A 26952-nucleotide genomic window follows, 5' to 3' on the forward strand; every position below is an offset into this window, starting at 1 on the left:
TTTTCAGATCGTGCCTTACGATTTCATCGAATATTCATGGATTCATTTCCAAATACAGGCTGAACCGCTCCAACTCAGATCTTTCCATATTCATACTCGCCTTAAAAATAATGTTCCTGGAAGCACTGCGTGCAACTGGCTTTCCGAAACACTGGCCGATAAATTGTCCACCTTTCAAAATAGAAGCGAGCCTCCTCTCAGTGGCCCTGCCGTCAATATTTTGTCACTGTTCAAATTTCCAGCCAGCACACAGGAGTTCAGTCGCAAACCCTGGCCAATTCAAAAGATCCATTATCCAGAATAGAAGCGGGCCTCTCACAGACGGCCCTGCCATCAATACTCCATCAATGTTCAGTTTGGACAGCCGGCGGGCGCCTCTTTAAGATAAACTCCAAACAAACTCCTGACGAAAGGAGCGCCACAGCCTCTCGGGTCGGGGCCTGTCAGGGTGCGCCAGACACCTTTGAAAATTCCACCAGAAAACACGTACTGTTTGGTAACGTGATGCAGGCCACACCGACAGTGCTTCATGAAGTTGTTTTATTTTCAGGCAAACAGAAGGCATAACGCGTTTCAACTCATGTGAGTCTTTGTCAAATGCACACAATCATTGGGTCAGTTCATTGGTTTCTTTTAAATATTCAACAGCTATGGACATTGAGAAGGGACTAATCGCCCACACATAATTTAAAGCAGCAGTGAATTAATTTTGTGATTATATTTCAAATAACTTGGGCATAGATGGAAAGTGTTCGCAATTTATAAGTTCATGCTTTGTAAATATAGTATTCATAATTTACCATCCTTGTATGCCTCACATTTTATGATTTTGCAGTCACCTCGACTACATGTCCCATAATGCTCTATACCTGCTGCTCGTACTTGTTCATAGTTCTCAATTACAAAAGTAAGCTCGTTTTCAGATCGTGCCTTACGATTTCATCGAATATTCATGGATTCAATTCCAAATACAGGCTGAACCGCTCCAACTCAGATCTTTCCATATTCATACTCGCCTTAAAAATAATGTTCCTGGAAGCACTGCGTGCAACTGGCTTTCCGAAATACTGGCCGATAAATTGTCCACCTTTCAAAATAGAAGCGAGCCTCCTCTCAGTGGCCCTGCCGTCAATATTTTGTCACTGTTCAAATTTCCAGCCAGCAAACCCTGGCCAATTCAAAAGATCCATTATCCAGAATAGATAGCCTTCCATTATGTAATGAAATACAGTATGAATTAGAATATGCAATTTACAATCAAATGTATTAATTCCGGCCACATAGTAATATGGTGGGGACGTATGCCGATCCACGGCGTTATTATTATCATTGTACGATGCATTTAATGGACACTATTGCCGATTCACGGCAGGATTTCTGGGGTGTGTCCAATTAGTGTATCCACTACAAAATGGCGCTGATGTTACAGCATTTCTCTTGGTCCCTTTTCCATTTTGTGGATACGGAAATGATTGAAAAACATGGCGTTAGCGGTGCCTCAGTAACATCGAGAAAGGCATTCCGCCGAAACGCGTCTGTTACGCTGCTGGTCATCTGATTGAATAAACTGCATTTCAACGCCCCGTGAGTGCGACATCCTTTCTGTTCATTACCAGAGGGAACAGAGCTTTATATTTTTGCGGAGCCTGCACCCGCAAAGTCGGCACCTGCCTGTGAGTGCCCCACTTTAGTGTGGAACCCAGAGCGATTATATATATATATATATATATATATATTTTGTAGAAGCACAAGCCAAAATTTTGGTTAGTGAAGAAGAGCGCTTGCTCGAAACGCGTTGCCATTAAACTTTTCTTTGAAACGAGCCTTGGAGTGCGAGATATTCCTTTGTGTACATACTGTGGAGTCTTCTACAAAATATTACCGGGACCCGAAACCCGGGAACTCGCACCGACCCCGGGAGGAGTGGAGCTGACGAAATATATATATATATATATATATATATATATATATATATATATATATATATATATATATTACCTACTGGCAGTTGCCAGTAGGTAGTTATAGTTAGGACCTATTTTCCATAGGAAATCCGCAACATTCTATTTGGAATAATGTTGGCGCCAATTGACGAATCTTTGCAAAATTGTCCAAACTTTTGGCCAGCTCCGGTCCACTGCTATCCTGAAAATTTCACGGTGATTCGTCAAGCGGGGGCCGAGAAAATAGGGGGGTCCCAAAACACGTTTTCTCCATGCATTTTCCCATAGGACCTGATGACGCAGCTACAGCCCGACCAGCTGAACGGAATTACACCAAATTTGGCAAAGAGGTAGTCCTCAGTTCAGACTTGTGCCTTTTGCTTAAATGGTGTAAATCCGTTCAGTAGTTCCTGAGAAAATTAGAGTTAAAAAGATAGATATATCTGGGCGGAGCCTAACCACACATCTCATCGTGAGATCTGATTGGCTGTCAGTACTTCATCCAAGAAGTGTTGGCAGCCATCTTGGGACCAATAAACATAATAGCACTTCTTTAAAAAAGCATTGCAGTTAATAGAAGGTTTTAAGACTTTTGTTACATTAGAAATCATTTGTTGATGGTACCATGCTCATTTTAGGAATTGTGGTGTGTTCTAAGGTGATTTTACCATGTGAAAAATCCTTCTGCTGTGATATCATGAATCATGTTTGAGAGAAAACTATTTTCTCATGCTTTTCCCACAGAGGTTTGGAAGGTGATCTATAAGCTAATCTGAGAGTATATTTTCTGTAAATTCACTTTATCTTTCTCAGTCATGTGAGAATTAAGTCTGACATTCTCAGTAAAACATGTACATCCAACAAGGGCAGAGACTGTCAGTTGATTCCTTTATGTTCTACTGCAGCTTCCCAGAGTGTTCTAAAGAACAACTAGAGCGCTAACAGTCCTACCTATGACAAACGTATTGCACACCTGAAGCCATCTTGATTGGAATAAAGTGGTAACTCTTAAAACATTTAATTTAAAAAGGAACAAAATGAGGGGGTTCATTTTGCCATAGAAAGTATGATTAGTGATGCAGAAAGAAAAATTAGGGCACATTTTGAGTGATTTCTCAAATCCTCTTCTATTTCATAAAAAAATTCTGACATGCAGACTGAAACATGCACTTTCAATACCAGCAGCAGACTTCCCTGGTAAGCAGTAGATTTACTACAGTGATCTAATGAGCAACTAGAGTGCTATCATTCTGAATGTATGGCAAATGTGTGACACATCTGAATGCCTTCTTGATGGAATCAAAGTAAAAAACTGAAACCTACTGAGGAGACTGTAGTAAATGAGAAAATAGGAAACTTCATAATAAAGAAGTCTCCCAAAATGGCCACCAGAGACAAAAGATTCCAAATGTAGCAAAAATATCACTCAGATGTAGCCCAAGTATAGCCCAATGACAGAATGTCCCAAAGTGTTCTAACGAACAACTAGAGGGCTAACAGTCTCACTTATGACAAAAGTATGGCACACCTGAAGCCATCTTTATTGGAATAAAGTGGTAACACTTAAAACATTTAATTTACAAAGGAACAAAATGAGGGGGTTCATTTTGCCATAGAAATTATGATTAGTGCTGCAGAAAGAAAAATTAGGGCACATTTTGACTTCTCAAATCCTCTTCTATTTCATAAAAAAAATCTGACATGCAGACTGAAACATGCACTTTGAATACCAGCAGCAGACTTCCCTGGTGAGTAGTAGCTTTACTACAGTGATCTAATGAGCAACTAGAGTGCTAACATTCAGAATTTATGGCAAATGTGTGACATACCTGAATACCTTCTTGATGGAATCAAAGTAAAAAAACTGAAAGCATTTCCTACTGAGGAGACTGCAGTAAATGAGGAAATTAGGAAACTTCATAACAAATAAATCTCCCAAGATGGCCACCAGAGACAAAAGAGCTCAAATGCAGCACAAATATAACTCAGATGTAGCCCAAATGTAGCCCAATGACAGAAGTGGGCAAAACACTTGTTTTTTGTGTATTTGCAGTTTTATATAGTGCAGACTTGTCAGGTATTGGAGTGCTTTACATGAGCATTGGTTACATCACACAAGATCAAATTCATTTTGGTTGTAGACATGGGGAGATTAAGCGATTTGACCAGAATCACAGAATGTTGAGCTGAAGCAGAAACTCCAACCTGGTTCCCCATTTGCAAAGTCTGCAGCTCTGGAAGTAACACCACATCCTCGCCCCTAAGTGCAACATTTAATCAAGTGGTCAACTGGAGAAAAAAACATTTAAGATTACAAATAATTTAAAAGTTCTTTGTCGCTATTTGAAAACTCAGAAAATATGTCCTCATTTTAGTTTGTTAGAGCACTAACCATAATTTTGATGCAAATAAGACCCTCTCATATATGTAATTTCTAAAGGAAATGCTCTAGGTATTACAGTTTTGATTACATCAAGATGACGTCAGGCGTTCCACACTTTTGCATAATAAATATAGATTGTTAGCAATCTAGTTGTTCATTGGGATACTGTTGAGAGGCAGAGGCCAGGGGCACGGACTCTGAAAATTGAAGGCAGGTAGGGCAGTCCAGAGGCAACAATTTGACCACACTGGGCAGGCAGGAAGGGCAATGGCAGCACAACAGACTATGGAGGGCAGTGGAAAGGGGGCAGGGGCAACAAACCAACAATACAGGACTGGCAAGAGAGGCTGTGGCAATATAATAGAGACCATTGTGGGCAGAAGGAAGAGGCAGTGGTAGTACAACCATACATGTCAACAGACCCGTTTCAGCTCAAATGGGCTTTATTTGATCTGTCTCCTGTCTACAATCTCCTCTTTTTCAATGCAACTCAAAGGGGAAAATCAATACCCCAGTTTTTTTTCAAAATCTCCCTCTTACCAAGTTCAAAATGTTCGCAAGTATGGTACATTGGATCATGGTAGGCAGGAGGAATTGGGGTAGGAACATGGACTCAGATAACAGAGGACAGGAGGGAAATGGAGAGGTGCACCAAACTGACCCTACAGGGCAGGCATCAGGGTTTGCAGCATCACAATACACCACACAGGGCATGCAGGACGGGAGTGCAGCACAACAATCCATAGAAAGCAATAGGGAGGGGACAGGACCATGCACATGGACAACAGAGAACAGAGGGGAAAGAGGCAATGGTAGCTAGCTGAGCATAATGGACAGACAGGAGAGAAAGCTGCAGCATAACAGACCATAAAGGGCAGGAGGGATGGATCAGGGGCATTACAATGGAAAAGACAAGCCAGGAGGGAGGGAATAGGGGTCTGCACATGGAAACAGAGGGCTGGGGGTAAGGGGGCAGGGCAGGAGCAGCAAGATGACCATGGAGGTCAGGCAGGATGGGCACTAGAAACAAGACACACCATGGAGAGCAACAGTGAGACTATGATGGCATACACACAGACCATGGAGGGAAGGTGGGAGGTGGTCAGGGCAGCTAGCTGACCACACAGGTAACGTGGGAGGGGCCATGGCAGCACAGAAGACCATGCATGGCAAGCGGGAGGGTTAGTGGCAGGACAATGGCTATGATGGTCAAGAAGGAGGGTGCAGGGGCATGCACAAAGAATCGTGGAGGATAGAAGGGAGGGTCATGACCTGGGCACAGACAAGAGAGTTCAGGGGAAGGGGCCTCACAACAGACAGCGTGGGGCAGGCAGGAGGAGCAATTGCAGCACAACAGACCAGGGAGGGCAGAACGGTGTGGCTGTAAAATGGACCATGGAGGACAGGAGGAAGGGGATATGGGCATGGAATGTGGACAGGCAGGGTGAAGGTGGCAGGGACAGGTTACAGTCATCTGACAATGCTAGGCAGGTGGGAGGAGAGTGGCAGCTCAACAGAACACTCAGAGTAGATAGGAGTGGCAGGTCCATGGAACATGGTGGTCAAAAAGGATGGAGCAGGGGCATGCACAAAGACATCGGAGGGCAGGGGGAAGGAGAATAGGGGCAGCAAGTTTAGCACAGAGGCTAAGCAGGAGGTCAATGATGGGCCATAGAATTGGGCAATGGAGAGAAGGAGGAGTGGACTGGTACATCATGCTAAATGGAGGGCAGTGGCAGCACATCAGACCATGCATGGCAGTGGGGAGGAGGCTAGTCCATGGATTCAGACAACAGAGGATAGGGAGGAGGTGGATGAGGCAGCAAGCTAACTGTTCAGAGAAGGTGGGTATTAGGAACTTTATTGTTTTTAAAATGTGTGTCTGTGCGAACTACTTAAAATATGAACAAGTATGCAGCATAATCTCACTTTTATTCAGGAAGAAGAGGGCGTTTGTGACTGTGACTCCGGGCTCACTTGGCAGAAACACCCCCTGACCCTCCACTGCCCATCGCAAAATGTAATGCCCGTGAAAAGGGTAGGTGGGCGCAGTGTTATATAGAACATAGTCCTGATAGCATGATTGAAAATGAAAACTAGATATAGTATATGGTATAAACTATGCACCAAAAAGTGTGATATAAGATGAACCGGGCATGAAATATAATATGCAATACATTGTGCGCAATGACAGATTCATTGGAGAGCGCGAGATAGCACAGGCACTAGCGCGTGCTATGCGATATGCGCCTTGGAGTCTAATGTGCACAGGGCAGTGTTGTGTAACCTAACTAGTTACTAAAGTTGTAATATAAAATATGTGCTGAAGAGAGCGTAACGTTGCATATGCACTGTGACAAAGATATGGATCCCAGATTGTAATATGTATGGCATAGCGCTATGCGTTATAACATAGGCATCGAGGAAGGCACGTTAGATGGGGCAATATAACTCGTGCGAAGGCAAGTGTGGCATGACATATTCACCGGGTGGTGTTACAGTGCACAATGGCTAGAGAGTGTCACAGCATACACACTAGCTGGTGAAATACAACACAGAGGTGTGTGGCACTTGGCGGGCACTGGTGGGTGTAACACAGCATTGGGCTCAGCCAGGAGCACGCTGTGACTCTCAAGTGAGGTTCGTCTCCTTTCCAGAGAGTAAAATAAAAAGTATTACACATCCGGCGGTGGATGTGTGTTTTATTAACCGTGAGGGGGGTTTCTTGCATAGTTTGGTCGAATTATGGTCGAATCCCCTTTGAATGGCTTGGTGTGCGTGTGTATTAAATGTGCCCGTCAATAGCTACCCATGTTTGTATAAATAAACGACAAGGGTGTCTACTTGGAGAGTACCCACCGGCGGGAGCGCCGGGATTAGGCACGGTAGGGCGTCAGACACGTCAGAGCTTCACTAGCGGTGTAAATACATTCCACGTGGATTCATTGTATGCATAGTCGCCTTTTAATGAATATCACGCAAATCGTCATGGTGATAGGTACATACGGTTTGTCCAGCATGTCCTAGGTGTTTCTATAAATATATATTTTTTAAAAATAATAAAAAACAAAGGCCGGCCCCGGGAGATGGGGTCCCCGGGGCCATAAGTGGCCTGAGGAGGGGGGCAACGCAGCCCCCCTCCTAAGGAATAAAAAAAAAAAGGCCATGACCCGGGGGTTGGGGTCCCCGGGACCGATTAAGGCCGTGGGAGGGGGGCCACACAGCCCTCTTTCTTAAAAAAATAAAATAAATAAAAGACCGGCATCGAGCCGGAGGCCACGCCCCCTCCTTGCAGCACTCCGCAAACGCGCCCCCTGGCCAGTTGTAAGTTGCGGAATTAATTCCCCTGCAATCCCGAGGGTCCCTCAGGGCCAACTAGCCCAACAGGTATCTCCAGTATGCGCCAGGGAGCTGCGTTGAAGACAGGTGTTCTGAGGCCACGCCCCTTTTTACACCTCTATGCAACGCAGCTCTGTGGCACTTACTGGAGGTACCTAGTGGGCTAGTTTGACCCTAGGGACCCTCACGATTCAAATGAACTTAATCTTGCAACTAAAAACGGTCACAGGGCGTGTTTACACAGTGGTGAAGGGAGGGGACGGGCCTGAGTTAACGTGTGCAAACACGCCTTGTGGTGCTTTTTAAGTTGGGGAAATAATTCCCTTTCAATCCTGAGGGACCCTGGGGGCCAACTAGCCCACCAGGTGCTTCTAGTAAGCACCACTGCTCTGCGTTGCAGAGAGGTGGTGCAGGCCGTGCCCCTTTTTACACCTCTCTGCAATGGCGCTTACTGGACGTACCTAGTGGGCTATTTTGCCCCTAGGTACCCTGAGGATTCAAGGGGACTTAATCTCCCAACTTAAAACGGCCACAGGGCGTGTTTACACAGTGGGGAAGGGAGGGGACGGGGCCTGAGGTGGCGTGTGCAAACACGCCCTATGGCGCATTTTAAGTTGGGGAAATAATTCCCCTTCAATCCTGAGGGCCCCTGGGGCCAACTATCCCACCAGGTGCTTCCAGTAAGCGCCACTGAGCTGCGTTGCAGAGAGGTGGTCCAGGCTGTGCCACTTTTTACACCTCTTGGCAACGCAGCTCTGTGGCACTTACTGGAGGTACCTAGTGGGCTAGTTGGACCCTAGGGACCCTCACGATTCAAATGAACTTAATCTCGCAACTAAAAACGGTCACAGGGTGTGTTTACACAGTGGTGAAGGGAGGGGACGGGGCCTGAGTTAACTTGTGCAAACACGCCCTGTGGCGCTTTTTAAGTTGGGGAAATAATTCCCCTTCAATCCTGACGGACCCTGGGGGCCAACTAGCCCACCAGGTACTTCCAGTAAGCGCCACTGCGCTGCGTTGCAGGGAGGCGGTCTAGGCAGTGCCCCTTTTTACATCTCTCTGCAACGCAGCTCTGTGGTGCTTACGGGAGGTACCTAGTGGTCTAGTTGGACCCTAGAGACCCTCAGGATTCAAGGGTACTTAATCTCCCAACTTAAAACGGCCACAGGGCGTGTTTACACAGTGGGGAACGGAGGGAACGGGGCCTGAGGTGACGTGTGCAAACACGCCCTGTGGCGCGTTTTAGAGGTAGTTTTAATCCCCTGCCCTATTATATACTAGGGGCTTACAGAGGAGGTCATGCTAATCACAGGGGGACCCCATCGCATAGTGTTCCCTAGTGTATGCAGGTGTTTTCACTGTATTCTGAGTGTCTTTTAACATAGCACTGACTCTAGGACTGGTTAGTCAGACTCAGTTACCACCAGTATCCGTCTGAAAAAGTTGAAGGTACAGGATGATTTTGCAACAAGGCTTCTTTTTGCTCTTCTGTTTGTTCTTTCTGCACATTATACTTCTTCCTGCACTTTTCTTCGTCCTTGAGGACTTCTGTTGCTTCTTTCTGCATTTCTTTTTTTCCTTTCTGTGAGTTTTTTCTTCTTTCTTCACATGACCTATCTCTGTAGGCATAGGTAGTAATTAGCATTTAAATTTTTTTTGAAATTCACTGAAAAAACCATGGGTTTCAGGCACGTTATAGTTAGGAATTAGCATTTAAAAAACCTTAGAAATTCACTGAAGAAACCATAGGTTTCAGGGGCGTTATAGTTAGCTGGACTTTTCACTCATACAAAACCATTGAAATTCCCCCGTTATAGTTAGTTCAGCGAACTATAACTCGCGCGCCCACAATGCACTGCTGATGACATCACATATTACATCTCAAATGACATCACTGATGACATCACTGATGACATCATCCAGTGAATGTGTGTTTTTCTGAAAATTACATCTGTTTTATATATGTATATCTCAAGGTCGATGGAAGAAGGGGATTAAGGGGACTTAATCTCCCAACTTCAAACGCGCCATGGGGTGCGTTTACACACTGGTGAAGGGAGGGGACGGGGCCTGAGGTGACATGTGAAAACACACCCTGAGGTGCGTTTTAAGTTGATGAAAACATTTCTTTTCAATCCTGAGGGACCCCCGGGGCCAAGTAGCCCACCAGGTGCTTCCAGGAAGTGCCACTGCGCTGCGTTGCAGAGAGGTGGTGCATGCTGTGCGCCTTTTTACATCTCTCTGCTATGCAGCTCTGTGGTGCTTACTGGATGTACCTAGTGCGCTAGTTGGAGGGGATGGTGTAGGAAAGTAGCTCTATATATACTGGACCGAAGTAAAATCAGCCGAACTACGAATTCCGATTTACTCACCTGTTATCAGGAGAGACCTCAGTGCTGAATCTTTGAGCTCAGTACTGATCCTGAAAAGTAATTATAACCGTACTTACCAGTAACTTAAATTTCCTTCCATAGGCTAACATTGACTGGTTTCACTTGGAAATTCTTCTGTGTGTGGAGTTTTGGAACTTTAAAAGATTCATCTAAAATCAGCCAAAATACGAATTCCGATTTACTCACCTGTTATCAGGAGAGACTTCAGTGCTGCATCTTTAAGGCCAGTACTGATCCTGTAATGTAATTCTAACCGTACTTACCAGTAACTTGAATTTCCTTCCATAGGCTAACATTGACTGGTTTCACTTGGAAATTCTTCTAAGTGTGGAGTTTGGGAATTTACAAATATTCCTCTAAAATCAGCCGAACTACGAATTCCGATTTACTCACCTGTTATCAGGAGAGACCTCAGTGCTGCACCATTGAGCACAGTACTGATCCATAAAAGTAATTCTAATCGCACTTACCCGTAACTTGAATTTCCTTTCATAGGATATCATTACCTCCCACCCCTGATCCTGTTTAATAGTTTAATAGTACTCCCGTTAGTAATTGAGCTGATGAGCTGGCAGATGAAGCACCTGCAAGCATGTGAGAGGTACCTGACCTGAGAAAGATGTTGGCAGCCTACTCAGCAAACCCCAAATTTGAAAGACTGTAATCTCTACTGATGACGGTTAAAGATCCAGAAACACGTTTCTAGAAATCAGCACAATCTGCGCCAACTGTGGCGAAACACTCGAATACTCTTGAAGCAAGCAAGTAACCGAAACTGCATTTACCACAATGCCAGGGGTGAACCTTGCTGGGAGGTGAAGCGGTGTGCTCCCAACCCCATTCCTATTTAAAAGTACTCCCGTGAGTCATTGAGCTGACGAGCTTGTGGATGAAGCACCCGCATGCCTGTGAGAGGTACCTGACCTGAGAAAGATGTTGGCAGCCTACTCAGCAAACTCCAAATTTCAAAGACTGTAATCTCTACTGATGACGGTTAAAGAACCAGAAACCCGTGTCTAGAGTTCAGCACGATCTGCGCCAACTTTTGCGAAACACTTGAACACTCTTGAAGCAAGCAAGAAACTGAAACTGCATTTACCACAATGCTAGGGGCGAACCCTGCTGGGAGGTGAAGCGGTGTGCTCCCAACCCCATTCCTATTTAAAAGTACTCCCGTGAGTCATTGAGCTGACGAGCTCGTGAATGAAGCACCCGCATGCCTGTGAGAGGTACCTGACCTGACAAAGTTGTTGGCAGCCTACTCAGCAAACCCCAAATTTGAAAGACTGTAATCTCTACTGATGACGGTTAAAGAACCAGAAACCCGTGTCTAGAGTTCAGCACGATCTGGGCCAACTGTGGCGAAACACTCGAACACTCTTGAAGCAAGCAAGAAACTGAAACTGCATTTACCACAATGCTAGGGGCGAACCCTGCTGGGAGGTGAAGCGGTGTGCTCCCACCCCTGTTCCTGTTTAATAGTACTCCCTTGAATCATTGAGCTGACGAGCTCGTGAATGAAGCACCCGCATGCCTGTGAGAGGTACCTGACCTGACAAAGTTGTTGGCAGCCTACTCAGCAAACCCCAAATTTGAAAGACTGTAATCTCTACTGATGACGGTTAAAGAACCAGAAACATGTGTCTAGAGATCCGCACTATCTGGGCCAACTGTGGCGAAACACTCGAACACTCTTGAAGCAAGCAAGTAACTGAAACTGCATTCGCCACAATGCCAGGGGTGAACCTTGCTGGGAGCTGAAGTGGTGTGCTCCCACCCCTGTTCCTGTTTAATAGTACCCCGTGAATCATTGAGCTGGCGAGCTTGTGGATGAAGCACCCGCATGCCTGTGAGAGGTACCTGACCTGAGAAAGATGTTGGCAGCCTACTTAGCAAACCCCAAATTTGAAAGACTGTAATCTCTACTGATGACGGTTAAAGAACCAGAAACACGTGTCTAGAGATCAGCACTATCTGCGCCAACTGTGGCGAAACACTCGAACACTCTTGAAGCAAGCAAGTAACCGAAAGTGTATTTACCACAATGCCAGGGGCGAACCTTGCTGGGAAGTGAAGAGGTGTGCTCTCACCCCTGTTCCCGCTTAATAGTACTCTTGTGAGTCATTGAGCTGACAAGCTCGTGTATGAAGCACCCGCATGCCTGTGAAAGGTACCAGACCTGAGAAAGATGTTGGCAGCCTACTCAGCAAAACCCAAATTTCAAACACTGTAATCTCTACTGATGGGGGTTAAAGAGCCAGAAACACGTGTCTAGAGATCAGTACTATCTGCGCCAACTGTGGTGAAACACTCGAACACTCTTGAAGCAAGCAAGTAACTGAAACTGAATTTACCGCAATGCCAGGGCGAACCTTGCTGGGAGGTGGAGCGGTGTGCTCCCACCCCTGTTCCTGTTTAATAGTACTCCCATGAATCATTGAGCTGACGAGATCATGGATGAAGCACCCGCATGCCTGTGAGAGGTACTTGACCTTAGAAAGATGTTGACAGCATACTGAGCAAACCCCACATTTGAAAGTCTGTAATCTCTACTGATGACAGTTAAAGAACCAGAAACACGTGTCTAGAGATCAGCACTATCTGTGCCAACTGTGGCGAAACACTCGAACACTCTTGAAGCAAGCAAGTAACTGAAACTGCATTTACCACAATGCCAGGGGCGAACCTTGCTGGGAGGTGAAGCGGTGTGCTCCCACCCCTGTTCCTATATAAAAGTACTCCCATGAGTCATTGAGCTGACGAGCTCAAGGATGAAGCACCCGCATGCCTGTGAGAGGTACCTGACCTGAGAAGGATGTTGGCAGCCTACTCAGCAAACCCCAAATTTGAAAGACTGTAATCTCTACTGATGACGGTTAAAAAACCAGAAACACATGTCTAGAGATCAGCACAATCTGTGCCAACTGTGGCGAAACACTCAAACACTCTTGAAGCAAGCAAGTAACTGAAACTGCATTTACCACAATGCCAGGGGCGAACCTTGCTGGGAGGTGAAGCGGTGTGCTCCCAACCCTGTTCCTGTTTAATAGTACTCCTGTGAGTCATTGAGCTGACGAGCTCGTGGATGAAGCACCCGCATGCCTGTGAGAGGTACCTGACCTGAGAAAGATGTTGGCAGCCTACTTAGCAAACTCCAAATTTCAAAGACTGTAATCTCTACTGATGGCAGTTAAAGAACCAGAAACACATGACTAAAGATCAGCACTATCAGCGCCAACTGTGGCAAAACACTCGAACATTCTTGAAGCAAGCAAGTAACTGAAACTGCATTTACCACAATACTAGGGGTGAACCTTGCTGGGAGGTGAAGCGGTGTGCTACCACCCCTGTTCCTGCTTAATAGTACTCTAGTGAGTCATCGTGGATGAAGCACCCGCATGCCTGTGAAAGGTACCTGACCTGAGAAAGATGTTGACAGCCTACTCAGCAAACCCCACATTTGAAAGACTGCAATCTCTACTGATGATGGTTAAAGAACCAGAAACACATGTCTAGATATCAGCACTATCTGCGCCAACTGTGGCGAAACACTCGAACACTCTTGAAGCAAGCAAGTAACTGAAACTGCAATCACCACAATGCCAGGGGTGAACCTTGCTGGGAGCTGAAGCGGTGTGCTCCCACCCCTGTTCCTGTTTAATAGTACTCCCGTGAGTCATTGAGCTGGTGAGCTCGTGGATGAAGCACCCGCATGCCTGTGAGAGGTACCTGACCTGAGAAAGATATTGGCAGCCTAATCAGCAAATCCCAAATTTGAAAGACTGTAATCTCTAGTGATGACGGTTAACGAACCAGAAACACGTGTCTTGAGATCAGCACTATCTGCGACAACTGTGGCGGAACACTCAAACACTCTTGAAGCAAGCAAGTAACTGAAACTGCATTTACCACAATGCCAGGGGCGAACCTTGCTGGGAGGTGAAGCGGTGTGCTCCCACCCCTGTTCCTGCTTAATAGTACTCCTGTGAACATGGAGAGACCTCTGTGCTCCATCTTTGAGCCCAGTACTGATCCTGAAAAGTAATTCTAACACTTATAATTTCTCCCAGGCACTCTCCTTGCAGGACTCTAATCATTCAGTCAGTATCCAAGTACTCATGCAGCAAGCCAGGCATTAGCACATTGACTGCCTCAAACCCCTATCCACTATGCATGCAGTATCCTAACTAACCAACACACTTATAATTCTGCACTTATACATTCCACAACAAAAAAACGATATTTCAGTTTCAATATTTAAAAAAACATTTTTATTTCCATTTATATTAACAATCTATAATGTAATTTAAAAAATAAAATATGTAAAAATAAACAGTTACAAAACTGTAGAAAATCAGCATAAAAAAACTACATATAACTATTATTACATTTAAAAATTATAATTTAAAAAACCTTCGAAATTCACTGAAAAAACCATAGGTTTCAGACATGTTATAATTAGGAATTAGCATTTAAAAAACCTTAGAAATTCACTGAAAAAAACATAGGTTTCAAGGCTGTTACAGTCAGTTGGACATTTCACTAGTACAAAACCATTGAAATTCCTCCGTTATAGTTAGTTGTACTCACTATAACTCGCGTGCCCGCAATCCACTGATGATGATGTCACATTTGACATCATTCATGACATGGTCAGTGACATCACTGATGACATCACTGATGACATCATCCACGTGACAATCAGATACACCTCATCATACACTAGTATAACCTTTCATCACTCACTGTAAAATACATATTACCATATTTGAATCCATTAACACACCAATACAAGTTTCTAAAAATCCACTCAGTGATTCCTAGATCTACACACACATCTAATCACTTACCTATAGATTCACTCATACATGCTGTCAATGATCAATAGAACACTATCAAATATACTTATACACCTATATCGACATCAGACACCAGCACACATCCTATTCACTTATGCAGTCATCCTACTCATTTATGCAAACAATGAATCATACTTACGTTTACTCAGCTACACACTTATACAAACACCACTTCATTTTTTCATATAGATAGTAACTCATACTTAGTGTGTTATAAAATCACTATTACAAGTATACAGTTATCCATACAGTCACTCGTACAATCACTGAGTCGTATGTATACCTCAGATACCTACTGAATCAACTATTCACACATCTTTCGGCAGTCCCACACCCCCCACCAAACCACACACACATTCACTCTCCCATACACATACTCAGTTAACTAATCAATAACTAATATAGACTTTCACATAGCTAGTAACCAACTGGTACAGCAGTTTACACAACAACTGACAAAGTGATACAGATATTCACAAAGTTTAGTAACTATGCAATATATTTAGTGAGACACTATAAATTAGTCAAGTAAATAGTCAATCACACTGCTACTAAATCCTCAATCCAGATATTTATATTTATATCTCCACTCATTCTTCAATGCAGATTGCTATATATATAATACATATTTAACTAACGAACCAAACCACATTCATTGGATGATGTCATCAGTGATGTCATCAGTGATGTCATCAGTGATGTCATTTGAGATGTTGTCAGTGATGTCATCAGTGATGTCTCTGACCATGTCATGAATGATGTATTATGTGACATCATCAGCAGTGGATTGCAGGCGCGCGAGTTATAGTGAGTACAACTAACTATAACGGAGGAATTTCAATGGTTTTGTACGAGTGAAATGTCCCGCTAACTATAACAGCCCTGAAACCTATGTTTTTTTTCAGTGAATTTCTAAGGTTTTTGAAATGCAAATTCCTAATTATAACATGTCTGAAACCTATGTTTTTTTCAGTGAATATATATATATATATATATATATATATATACATATATATATTATCTACTGGCGGCCATAAGTTAAGGTGTACTGGTATCACCTAGGAATACTGTTTTGTGCCTAGAATCACACCATGAGTCTGTGTGCACACAGGAATTGTTGTTAGAGATTTAATTTGTGTTGCTGTTGTTCTGTAAGAGTTGCAGTTGTAGGAAAGGGGAAGATTTTTTAACTGTGATGGTTAGCATTCAGTAGAAATCATTCTTGAACTGTGATGGTTAGCATTTAGCAGACATCACTATCTCACAAATGAGAGGCAAATGCAAACACATTTGAAATTATCATGGTAGATTTTCCTTCCACTTTTAAAGTTTTGTATTACATTTTATGTTTTGGAAGATATTTATCTGCCTTGAACTTGTAAGATATCATGGAGTATGTCTTCACCATAATTTAAGGTGTACTGGTATTACCCAGGAATACTGTTTTGTGCATAGAATTACACCATGAGTCTGTGTGTTCACAGGAATTGTTGTCATAGATTTAATTTGTGAAGTTGTTGTTCTGTAAGATTTGCACTCGCAGGAAAGGGGCAGCTTGTTTTCTTCAACTGTGATGGATAGCATTCAGGAGAAATCAGTATTTCACAAATGAGATGCAATTGCTACCACGTTTTAAATCAACATGGTAGGTTTTCATTCCACACCTGGAAAGGGTGAGGTAGTTTTTACATGTTCAAAACTCCAATTAACCCTTACCACACATGTACTCTTACATACATTTCTGCAGTCTTCATGCAGTTGTGCAAGTGTCCATGTAGATCTCTCTTGCACCTGACAATACACAGTCTCCAGAAACACACTCCTTGCACACACGCAGCAGCTTCTCATACACTCCCATGCATACTACTCAGCTCTGTGTGGTATTTCAGATAGCAGTGTGTAACGCAAACACATTCAACGTCACCAAGGCTCATTTTCTTTGCTCTAGTCCAATCACTCACCCAGGTTCCACATGCTCATTGTCTCAAGTAGCTGTTAGGACACGTGCTCTTTTCTGCTTCTCTAAAATATAAGGAAAATGTGTCAGGCTGTCACAGTACTTATCACTTGCTCCACCACAGTAGTAAATGTGCTTTGAAATTGCCAATCAAATATAGTTTTCGGCCTAGAATCACACCATGAGTCTGTGTGCACACAGGAATTGTTATTACAGATTCAATTTGTATTGCTGTTGTTCTGAAAGACTTGCACTTGCAGGAAAGGGGCTGTTTGTTTTCTTCAAGTGTGATGGTTAGCACTCAGCAGAAATCACTATCTCAAAAATGAGAGGCAAATGCTAACACATTTGAAATCAACACGGTAGATTTTCCTTCCACTCTTGCAATGGGTTAGGTAGTTCCTACATGTTCAAAATTCTGATTAACCCTTACCACACATGTACTCTTACATACATCTCTGCAGTCTTCATGCAGTGGTGCAAGTCTCCATGCAGATCTCACTGTAACCTGACAATACACAGTCTCCAGAAACACACTCTTTGCACACACGCAGCAGCTTCTCCTACACTCCCATGCATACTACTCAGCTCTGTGTGCTATTTCAGATAGCAGTGTATAACGCAAACACTTTCAACGTCACCAAGGCTCATTTCCTTTGCTCTAGTCTAATCATTCACCCTGTAACAGATGCTGATGGTCTCAAGTAGTTGTTAGGACATGTGCTCTTTTCTGCTTCTCTAAAATATAAGGAAAATGTGTCAGGCTGTCACAGCAATTATCACTTACTCCACCACAGTAGTAAATGTGCTTTGAAATTGCCAATCAAATATCGTTTTCTGCCTAGAATCACACCATGAGTCTGAGTGCACACAGGAATTGTTCTCACAGATTTAATTTGTGTTGCTGTTGTTCTGAAAGACTTGCACTTGCAGGAAAGGGGCTGTTTGTTTTCTTCAACTGTGATGGTTAACACTCAGCAGAAATCACTATCTCACAAATGAGAGGCAAATGCTAACACATTTGAAATCAACAGGGTATATTTTCCTTCCACTCTTGCAATGGGTTAGGTAGTTCCTACATGTTCAAAGCTCTAATTAACCCTTACCACACATGTACTCTTACATACATCTCTGCAGTCTTCTTGCATTTGTGCAAGTCTCCATGCAGATCTCTCTTGCACCTGACAACACACAGTCTCCAAAAACACACTCTTTGCACACATGCAGCAGCTTCTCCTACACTCCCATGCATACTACTCAGCTCTGTGTGGTGTTTCAGATAGCAGTGTGTAACGCAAACACTTTCAACATTTCCAAGGCTCATTTCCTTTGCTCTAGTCTAATCACTCACTCTGTAACACATGCTAATGGTCTCAAGTAGCTGTTAGGACATGTGCTCTTTACTGCTTCTCTAAAATATAAGGAAAATGTCTCAGGCTGTCACAGTAATTATCACTTGCTCCACCACAGTAGTAAATGTGCTTTGAAATTGCCAATCAAATATCGTTTTCTGCCTAGAATCACACCATGAGTCTGTGTGCGCACAGGAATTGTTCTAACAGATTTAATTTGTGTTGCTGTTGTTCTGAAAGACTTGCACTTGCAGGAAAGGGGCTGTTTGTTTTCTTCAACTGTGATGGTTAGCACTCAGCAGAAATCACTATCTCACAAATGAGAGGCAAATGTTAACACATTTGAAATCAACAGGGTAGATTTTCCTTCCACTCTTGCAATGGGTGAGGTAGTTCCTACATGTTCAAAACTACAATTAACCCTTATCACACATGTACTCTTACATACATCTCTGCAGTCTTCATGCAGCTGTGCAAGTCTCCATGCATATCTCTCTTGCACCTGACAATACACAGTCTCCAGAAACACGCTGTTAGCACACACGCAGCAGCTTCTCTTACACTCCCATGCATACTACTCAGCTCTGTGTGGTTTTTCAGAGAGCAGTGTGTAACGCAAACACTTTCAACGTCACCAAGGCTCATTTCCTTTGCTCTAGTCTAATCACTCACTCAGGTGCCACATGGTTATGGTCTCAAGTAGCTGTTAGGACATGTGCTCTTTTCTGCTTCTCTAAAATAGAAGGAAAATGTCTCAGGCTGTCACAGTAATTATCACTTGCTCCACCACAGTAGTAAATGTGCTTTGAAATTGCCAATCAAATATCGTTTTCTGCCTAGAATCACACCATGAGTCTGTGTGCGCACAGGAATTGTTCTAACAGATTTAATTTGTGTTGCTGTTGTTCTGAAAGACTTGCACTTGCAGGAAAGGAGCTGTTTGTTTTCTTCAACTGTGATGGTTAGCACTCAGCAGAAATCACTATCTCACAAATGAGAGGCAAATGTTAACACATTTGAAATCAACAGGGTAGATTTTCCTTCCACTCTTGCAATGGGTGAGGTAGTTCCTACATGTTCAAAACTCCAACTAACCCTTACCACACATGTACTCTTACATACATCTCTGCAGTCTTCATGCAGTTGTGCAAGTCTCCATGCAGATCTCTCTTGCACCTGACAATACACAGTCTCCAGAAACACGCTGTTAGCACACACGCAGCAGCTTCTCTTACACTCCCATGCATACTACTCAGCTCTGTGTGGTGTTTCAGATAGCAGTGTGTAACGCAAACACTTTCAACGTCACCAAGGCTCATTTCCTTTGCTCTAGTCTAATCACTCACTCAGGTGCCACATGGTTATGGTCTCAAGTAGCTGTTAGGACATGTGCTCTTTTCTGCTTCTCTAAAATATAAGGAAAATGTGTCAGGCTGTCACAGTAATTATCACTTGCTCCACCACAGTAGTAAATGTGCTTTAAAATTGCCAATAAAATATCCTTTTCTGCCTAGAATCACACCATGAGTCTGTGTGCACACAGGAATTGTTCTCACAGATTTAATTTGTGTTGCTGTTGTTCTGAAAGACTTGCACTTGCAGGAAAGGGGCTGTTTGTTTTCTTCAACTGTGATGGTTAGCACTCAGCAGAAATCACTATCTCACAAATGAGAGGCAAATGTTAACACATTTGAAATCAACAGGCTTGATTTTCCTTCCACTCTTGCAATGGGTGAGGTAGTTCCTACATGTTCAAAACTCCAATTAACCCTTACCACACATGTACTCTTACATACATCTCTGCAGTCTTCATGCAGTTGTGCAAGTCTCTATGCAGATCTCTCTTGCACCTGACAATACACAGTCTGCAGAAACACACTCTTTGCACACACGCAGCAGCTTCTCCTACACTCCCATGCGTACGTCTCAGCTCTGTGTTGTATTTCAGATAGCAGTGTGTAACGCTAACACATTCAACGTCACCAAGGCTCATTTCCTTTGCTCTAGTCTAATCACTCACTCAGGTGCCTCTGTAAACTATAACGAAAATGTGTCAGGCTGTCACAGTAATTATCACTTGCTCCACCACAGTAGTAAATGTGCTTTGAAATTGCCAATCAAATATCATTTTCTCCCTAGAATCACACCATGAGTCTGTCTGTACACAGGAATTGTTGTCAGAGATTTAATTTGTGTTGCTCTTGTGTTGTAAGACTTGCACTCGTAGGAATGGGTAGGCTCATATGATAGGATTTGAAAAGCTCAAAAAAAAATCGTAATGAATCAAAATTACATAAAGGTATTTTTTTTTTAGTTTCTTGCAGGTATTGCTGAGCAACAGTGAAAAAAATTAAAGATGCCTATAAAGTCAAGAAAGAGAAAAGAACAGCAACAACATCTATATTTGAAGACAACTGGTCAAAAAACTTTAGTTGGAGAACCTCATGTTGGAAAAAAGAAAAAGTCTTCTGGTAAGCAGACTAAGGATTTTTTAAAGAATATCTTCAAAAAAAGAAAACATTTTAAAAATATATCCACTGCAAATAGTGTTTCTTGTACAAAACAACAACAGAGTCGACAGCAAAAACTAAAAGCTAATGTAGAATCAGAAGTAATAAAGAGTGACTTAACACGAAAAATAGATTTTAAAAACATTTGTCGAAAAATGTTTCAGAGAAGAGTGATGTTAAATTTGCTCAAAGATGTGAAAAAATATAAGAAGAAAAACAAATTTTATAAGAAAAAGCAATATACTGAATCCATTGTTGGTAAGGCTTTGGAATTAAAAAGAAAACTATTCATTTTAATTTTGAACAGGATGCGTAGATTAGATAAATTAGTCAATGCAATGAAGTCACAAAGCAAAAGGAAAAGAGTAGTGAAAAAAATTAACTTTTGTAAAGTGTTCTTAGGAGAATGGAAGCATAGTTCAAGTACTGAACCATTTTTTAATGAAGAGAGTTATCTTCAAAGTAATAGTTTGCTGCATGCAGTTGACACCAATGGTCGAGCTTATGAAGTAAAAGATGGTTGTGTAATGGAAAAGGAGAAAATGGTTCCAAGCAATGAGGAAGAAGTGATAGCTGATGAGGTTATGGGGAGACGTCCTAAAGCCCCAGTGTACACTTGGAATTGTAGTAGTATTTGTACTGTGCGACAGGAATCTATTGATAAATTACGTGACTTTCTAAGAGAATATAGTAAAAAGAGTGTGAAACAGAAGATTAAGGTGCTTCAAAGACTAGATCCATGCAGAGTGAGAGAGAATACTGGTTTACAAGGACATTCTCTGGCTTGTCTATCTAGGAAAGTTTGTCAAAGTGTTTTTCACCATTTTAGGATGCTGGCAGTACATCATACTGAAATGAGAAAGTTTGTGAGAACATTGTATTTTGCTAAAAGTCCACCACTAAAGTTAAATGAGTTGAATAATGCTCTGTTCCGTGGATCTGTATCAGATGTAGTGAAGGTTACTGATGATATTCAGTTTTGTTACTTTGGTCCAGAACAAGAAAGTGCAGGGAATGACACAGTTATTGAGGAAAATGTGGAAGAGAATGTAGAACCCACTGTTAGTAAAAATGTTGAAGATGAAATGACAAAATTTACTGTCATCTCTAATGAAAGACCAAATATTACTTGTATTTGTTGCCGGAGAAGCCATTATAAAATTCAAACAAGGAATGTTGATCTCTATAAAAAAAGTGAAAATGAAGATAATTATAAGTGGAAGGATTTTGCAACATATATATTTCTGGAAAATTGTTTTGATTTGGGTGAAGATCAGCGTATTTGTAAATACTGTTATAGTTAGAAGAAAATAGAATGCCAGCAAGAGCTGTACATAATAATTTAGAATTTTTTGATATTCCTGCAGAACTTTCTGATTTAAATACGTATGAGTCTATACTCATTCAATGTGTCCATCCGTTTCAGACCATAGTGCGTATGGAGCCCAAAACAGGTAAATTACCTCCTTCAGATTTACAAAGAGGTTTAAAAGGAAGAGTTGTCTATTTGCCATTGGATTTGAAAAAAAATATTGAAACAATTGATGCAGATAGTTTGGAAACTGAACCATTAGTTATTCTGGTTAATGGTGTACCTACAAAGAATAAGAACATTTGGCAGGAGCTGGTAGATGTACGAAAAGTACAAAGAGCAAATTTATATTTGAAAAGAAATAATAAATGGTATGAATCAATTTATATGGATGAAGATGAAGAAGTTTTACTAGAAGACACAGGAATACCAATTGGGCAAATTGAAAAAGTGGATAAGTCAAAAGAAGAAGAAATTCATGAAAATTTCAGCATACATCCTCTTCATTCCAAAGAAGTTATGGGAAACGCTATTGATCTGTTTCAGATGAAAAAAGCAAAAGGAACTCCCGTGAGTGTATGGGAGGAGAGCTTGGAAGCTCGTTGTTTTCCCCAGCTGTTTCGTACAGGAGAAGGTGGACAATATGATGAACGTCCAGTACAGATTCCTGCTTCTGAGTATCGGACTACAAGATTATATGCAGAAGATCCAAGATTTCGTCAAAGTATTCCTTATTTGTTCCATCTTTTATTTGAAAGTGACTTATCTTATGCAGTAAATCACATTTTAAAAACTGGAGTACATCTACATAATGTGTCAGCAAAGGATTTTATCAACAAAGTGCAACAGCGAGATGATCATTTGGAATCTCAATTGATCAATCTGATAGCTTGTCAGCGTGGGACTAATGAATATTGGTACCGACGCTATGGAGAATTGAAATGTATGTTACGGAATTTAGAAACTCCTACATGGTTCCTTACCCTAAGCTGTGCTGAGTACGCTTGGAATGATTTACTGGATTTTCTTCGAGAGGCAAATTCAAACATTAAAAACATCCAATACAAGACAGCAGGAGAATTATGCTCATTGGATCCGGTTAATGTTTGCAGATATTTCAATCATAGATTTGAGGCTATGATGTCCTTCATCTGCAATAAAAAAAATCCACCTCTTGGAGAAGTTGTGGCTTTCTTTTGGAGAAAAGAGTACAAAGCAAGAGGTGCTCCTCATATTCATATGCTGTTGTGGATCAAGGATGCTCCAAAATTTGGAACAGATGCTGATGAAGCAGTTTTATCTTTCATTGAAGAATATGCAACATGTGCTATACCTAAAAGCACAGAAGAAAAAAACTTAAAAGAGCAAGTTTTACGTTTCCAAAGTCATCGGTGTGGAAAATACTGTCGATGAAAGTACAAGAGTAAAGATAAATTCTACACAAAATGTTGATTTGGATTTCCACTACCTGTTCTTTCAAAAGGAAGAGTAAACAGTTTTATGTCAGCTGTGCGACATACTATTACAAGAAAGTCGCCGAAAAATACCTACAACCTTAGAAGAAAAGAAGAGTCGAAATACATAAATGACTACAACCCAGTAATTTTATCCATGTGGAATGCTAACATGGATATTCAATATGTAGCTGACAATTCTATTGCTGTTGCTCGGTATGTCACATCTTACATCACCAAATCTGAGAAAATGGAATTGAAAGAAATGTGGGAAGAGATTTCTCACGAGAAGACTGTCAGTACAAAGCTATACAGTTTCAGTTTAAAGATGTTATCGCATCGAGAAATTGGATCATATGAATGTTCAGATAGGTTATCATCTGCAAGTCTGTACTCCAAATCCAGAAGAATAATTTGGGTAAGTTTAGGCCTTGCAGGAATGCGAAATCGGGTACTGAAATCTATTCGAGAAATTGAATATTTAGCTGAGTACGAACCAGAAAGTACAGACATTTTAAAAACAAACATGTTGGACACATATTACCCACAAAGAAGTCATCATCTTGAGAACACGTGTCTCTATGAAGTGCTGCAGAACTACATTTTTAAACGAATGCCACAGAAGACATCAACAATGGAAAATATAAAGTCACTGGTGAGGTAGGATGTTTGGTGAAGCAAACAAAAGGAAGTTTGATAAATCACCGGAAGCTGACTTGCGACACTACTGATAAAAAGGAATTTTACTACTTGGCACTCTTACAGCTGTTTAAACCATGGCGTTCAGAGGACGAACTACTTGGAGATTTTCAGAGTTATGAAGATTCCTTTAATGCTTGCAAAGATAGCATAGAATGCAGTACTTTCACAACTTATGTTCAAATGTTAAATGAAGAAATTGAACAAGAAGCAACAATTGCAGCTGAAGTAGCTAGAGACAGTTCTCAAGACAGTCAAAGTTCTGGGACGTTCAGTCAAGATCCTCTAGGACAACCTATCGTAGAAAATGAAGCAGCAATAGCCATGACTGAAGTGGAAACAGCTATAAATCAAGCTCAGGAAGATTTAATAAACTTACCAAATTTGGAACAACAACTGAATGATGAACAACAACAAATCTATGAGGAAGTCAGAAAAAAAATTGATCACGGATTACTACATGAAAATAAAGAGTGCGCATGCACATCTTTTGAACCAATGTGAATGTATGTGAGTGGACAAGCAGGAACTGGAAAAAGTTTCTTAATTAATGTAATTAGAAGCTACCTACAGAACAAAACGAATTCAACTTTGTCTTGTGTTGTTACTGCTCCAACTGGGTTAGCAGCGTATAACATAAAAGGAGTTACCTTACATCGTTTGCTAATGTTACCAGTAGAGCATGAGAACAAAATACAATACCACAAGCTAACAGGAGAAGCATGCTTTGAAGTTTCAAGAGTATTGAAGAAAATGAAAGTACTCATAATTGATGAGGTAAGCATGGTATCAAACTTAATGCTTGCCTTTGTGCATTTAAGAATGCAGCAAATTCTAAAGACAGACTATGACGTGTTATTTGGAGGAAAACACGTCATAGTTTTTGAGGATCTTTTGCAACTTACTCCAGTTAAAGGACAACCGGTATTCCATACACTTACACATGAAGACACAAAAAAGTAATTAGGAAGTATAGGTAATGTGAATATTTGGACATACTTCGAGTATAAAGAACTCATTACCAATATGAGGCAAGCCAATGATGAGGATTATGCAAGTATTCTGAAAGATATAAGAATTGGACTACTCACAGAACATGGCAGAAAAGCATTACAGAGTCGATTGCTGTGTAATTTGTTTACAACAGAACAAATAGTTCCAGAGAAAATATACAAGAAAAGTGCTGAAAAAATACTGTAATCTGCTTAATGCCAACACTACATGAATGCTCTATATTCAATCAAGAACTTTTGAAATTGGAAAATGAAGAGATTAAAAAACTGGAAGCTGTGGATAAAATTCAACATGAAGGAATAACTATTATATTGACAGGCAAATTGGCAACTAAATTGGATTCTCTAGAGAAAAACATTTAGAAAACAGCTGGTTTGGAAAAGAATCTTTATGTATGTATGAACTGTAGAGTAATTTTAAGATGTAATTTAGATGTAGAAAAAGGTTTAGTGAATGGAGCTATGGGTAAAGTTGTGGGTTTTGTAAAGTACCAGAAAAAAGATGGAATTGAATTTTTGAAAATAAAATTTGATCAGATTGAAGAGGTTAAAGACATTAGTCGATGTTCAGTTCATTTTTTGCTAGTGAAAGACTTGTATGTACGTAGGAAGCAGTTTCCGTTTTCTCTAGCATATGCTGTAACTATTCACAAGTCTCAAGGATTAACTGTAGATAGTGCTTTTGTAAACATTGGATCTAGTGTGTTTAAAGAAGGTATGAATATCTGGTTTATTCATGATAGACTTTGATGACTCAAAAGTTAGTGCTGATGCAAACTGTGTAAAGAAGTATAATAGATTAAGAAGAAGCTATGCTCCTCATTTAGGTCAGTATCCTGTGTTTGAAAAACGTGTTGTTTGTCGGAAAAGGAGAATTGAGAATATCTGTAATGAGGATGTACAGAAGAGAAAACAAAAAGAGAGTGATGTGACTGCAAGCAAAAAGAAAAAGGACAGTGTTGAAGAGGTTGTTGGTTGTCATTTTGAAAATAGCTCTGGTGTCAACTGCTATGCAAATGTAGTGCTGAATGTTGTATTTTATCTGGAAATTTTGCAAGAGCAGATAATACTAAATCATGGAAAAAGATTCTGTTCTCTGCTGAGTCTCCTTTATGAGAAGCTGAGTAATGATAAAACTAAAATAGAAAGTGCTTCTGATGTTAGAAATCTTTTAGATGTATGTTCTGGATGTACACAGTTTAAAGAAAATGTCCAGCAAGATGCACAAGAATTTTTAATGTATATGCTGATGGTACTGGAAGATGAAGGGGTAGAAGTAGAAAATATATTTGGTGTCTCTTATAAATGGGAACATTGTTGTGAAAACTATATGAACACATGCAGCAGTAATGTTGATTCTGAAAGTTTCATATATTTAACATTACCAGAGAGTAAATCAGTAGTAAATTAGTTAAAGATGCTAATCACAACATGGAATGTTCTCAATGTAAATCAGACATGTTGTCAACGTTATTTTTTAAGAAATATGGACAGTATGTAATTTTAATGATACAATGTTGTAGAGCAGATGGAACAAAACTGGAAACTTTACTAAAGAAGTTTGTAGGTAATCAATTATCTATATCTGGAAAAACTTTTGTAGCAGTTGCAATTATTTTTCATGATGGTCCTTCGATAACTTCTGGTCATTACACAGTTTATCTTAAATGTGAGAAAGGATGAACACTGTGTAATGATTCTCAATTGACTTTCAAGCAACGTTTGCCTTATGATTTAC

The sequence above is a fragment of the Triturus cristatus genome, chromosome 7, assembly GCF_964204655.1.
Source record: "Triturus cristatus chromosome 7, aTriCri1.1, whole genome shotgun sequence".
Taxonomy (NCBI): Eukaryota; Metazoa; Chordata; class Amphibia; order Caudata; family Salamandridae; genus Triturus; species Triturus cristatus.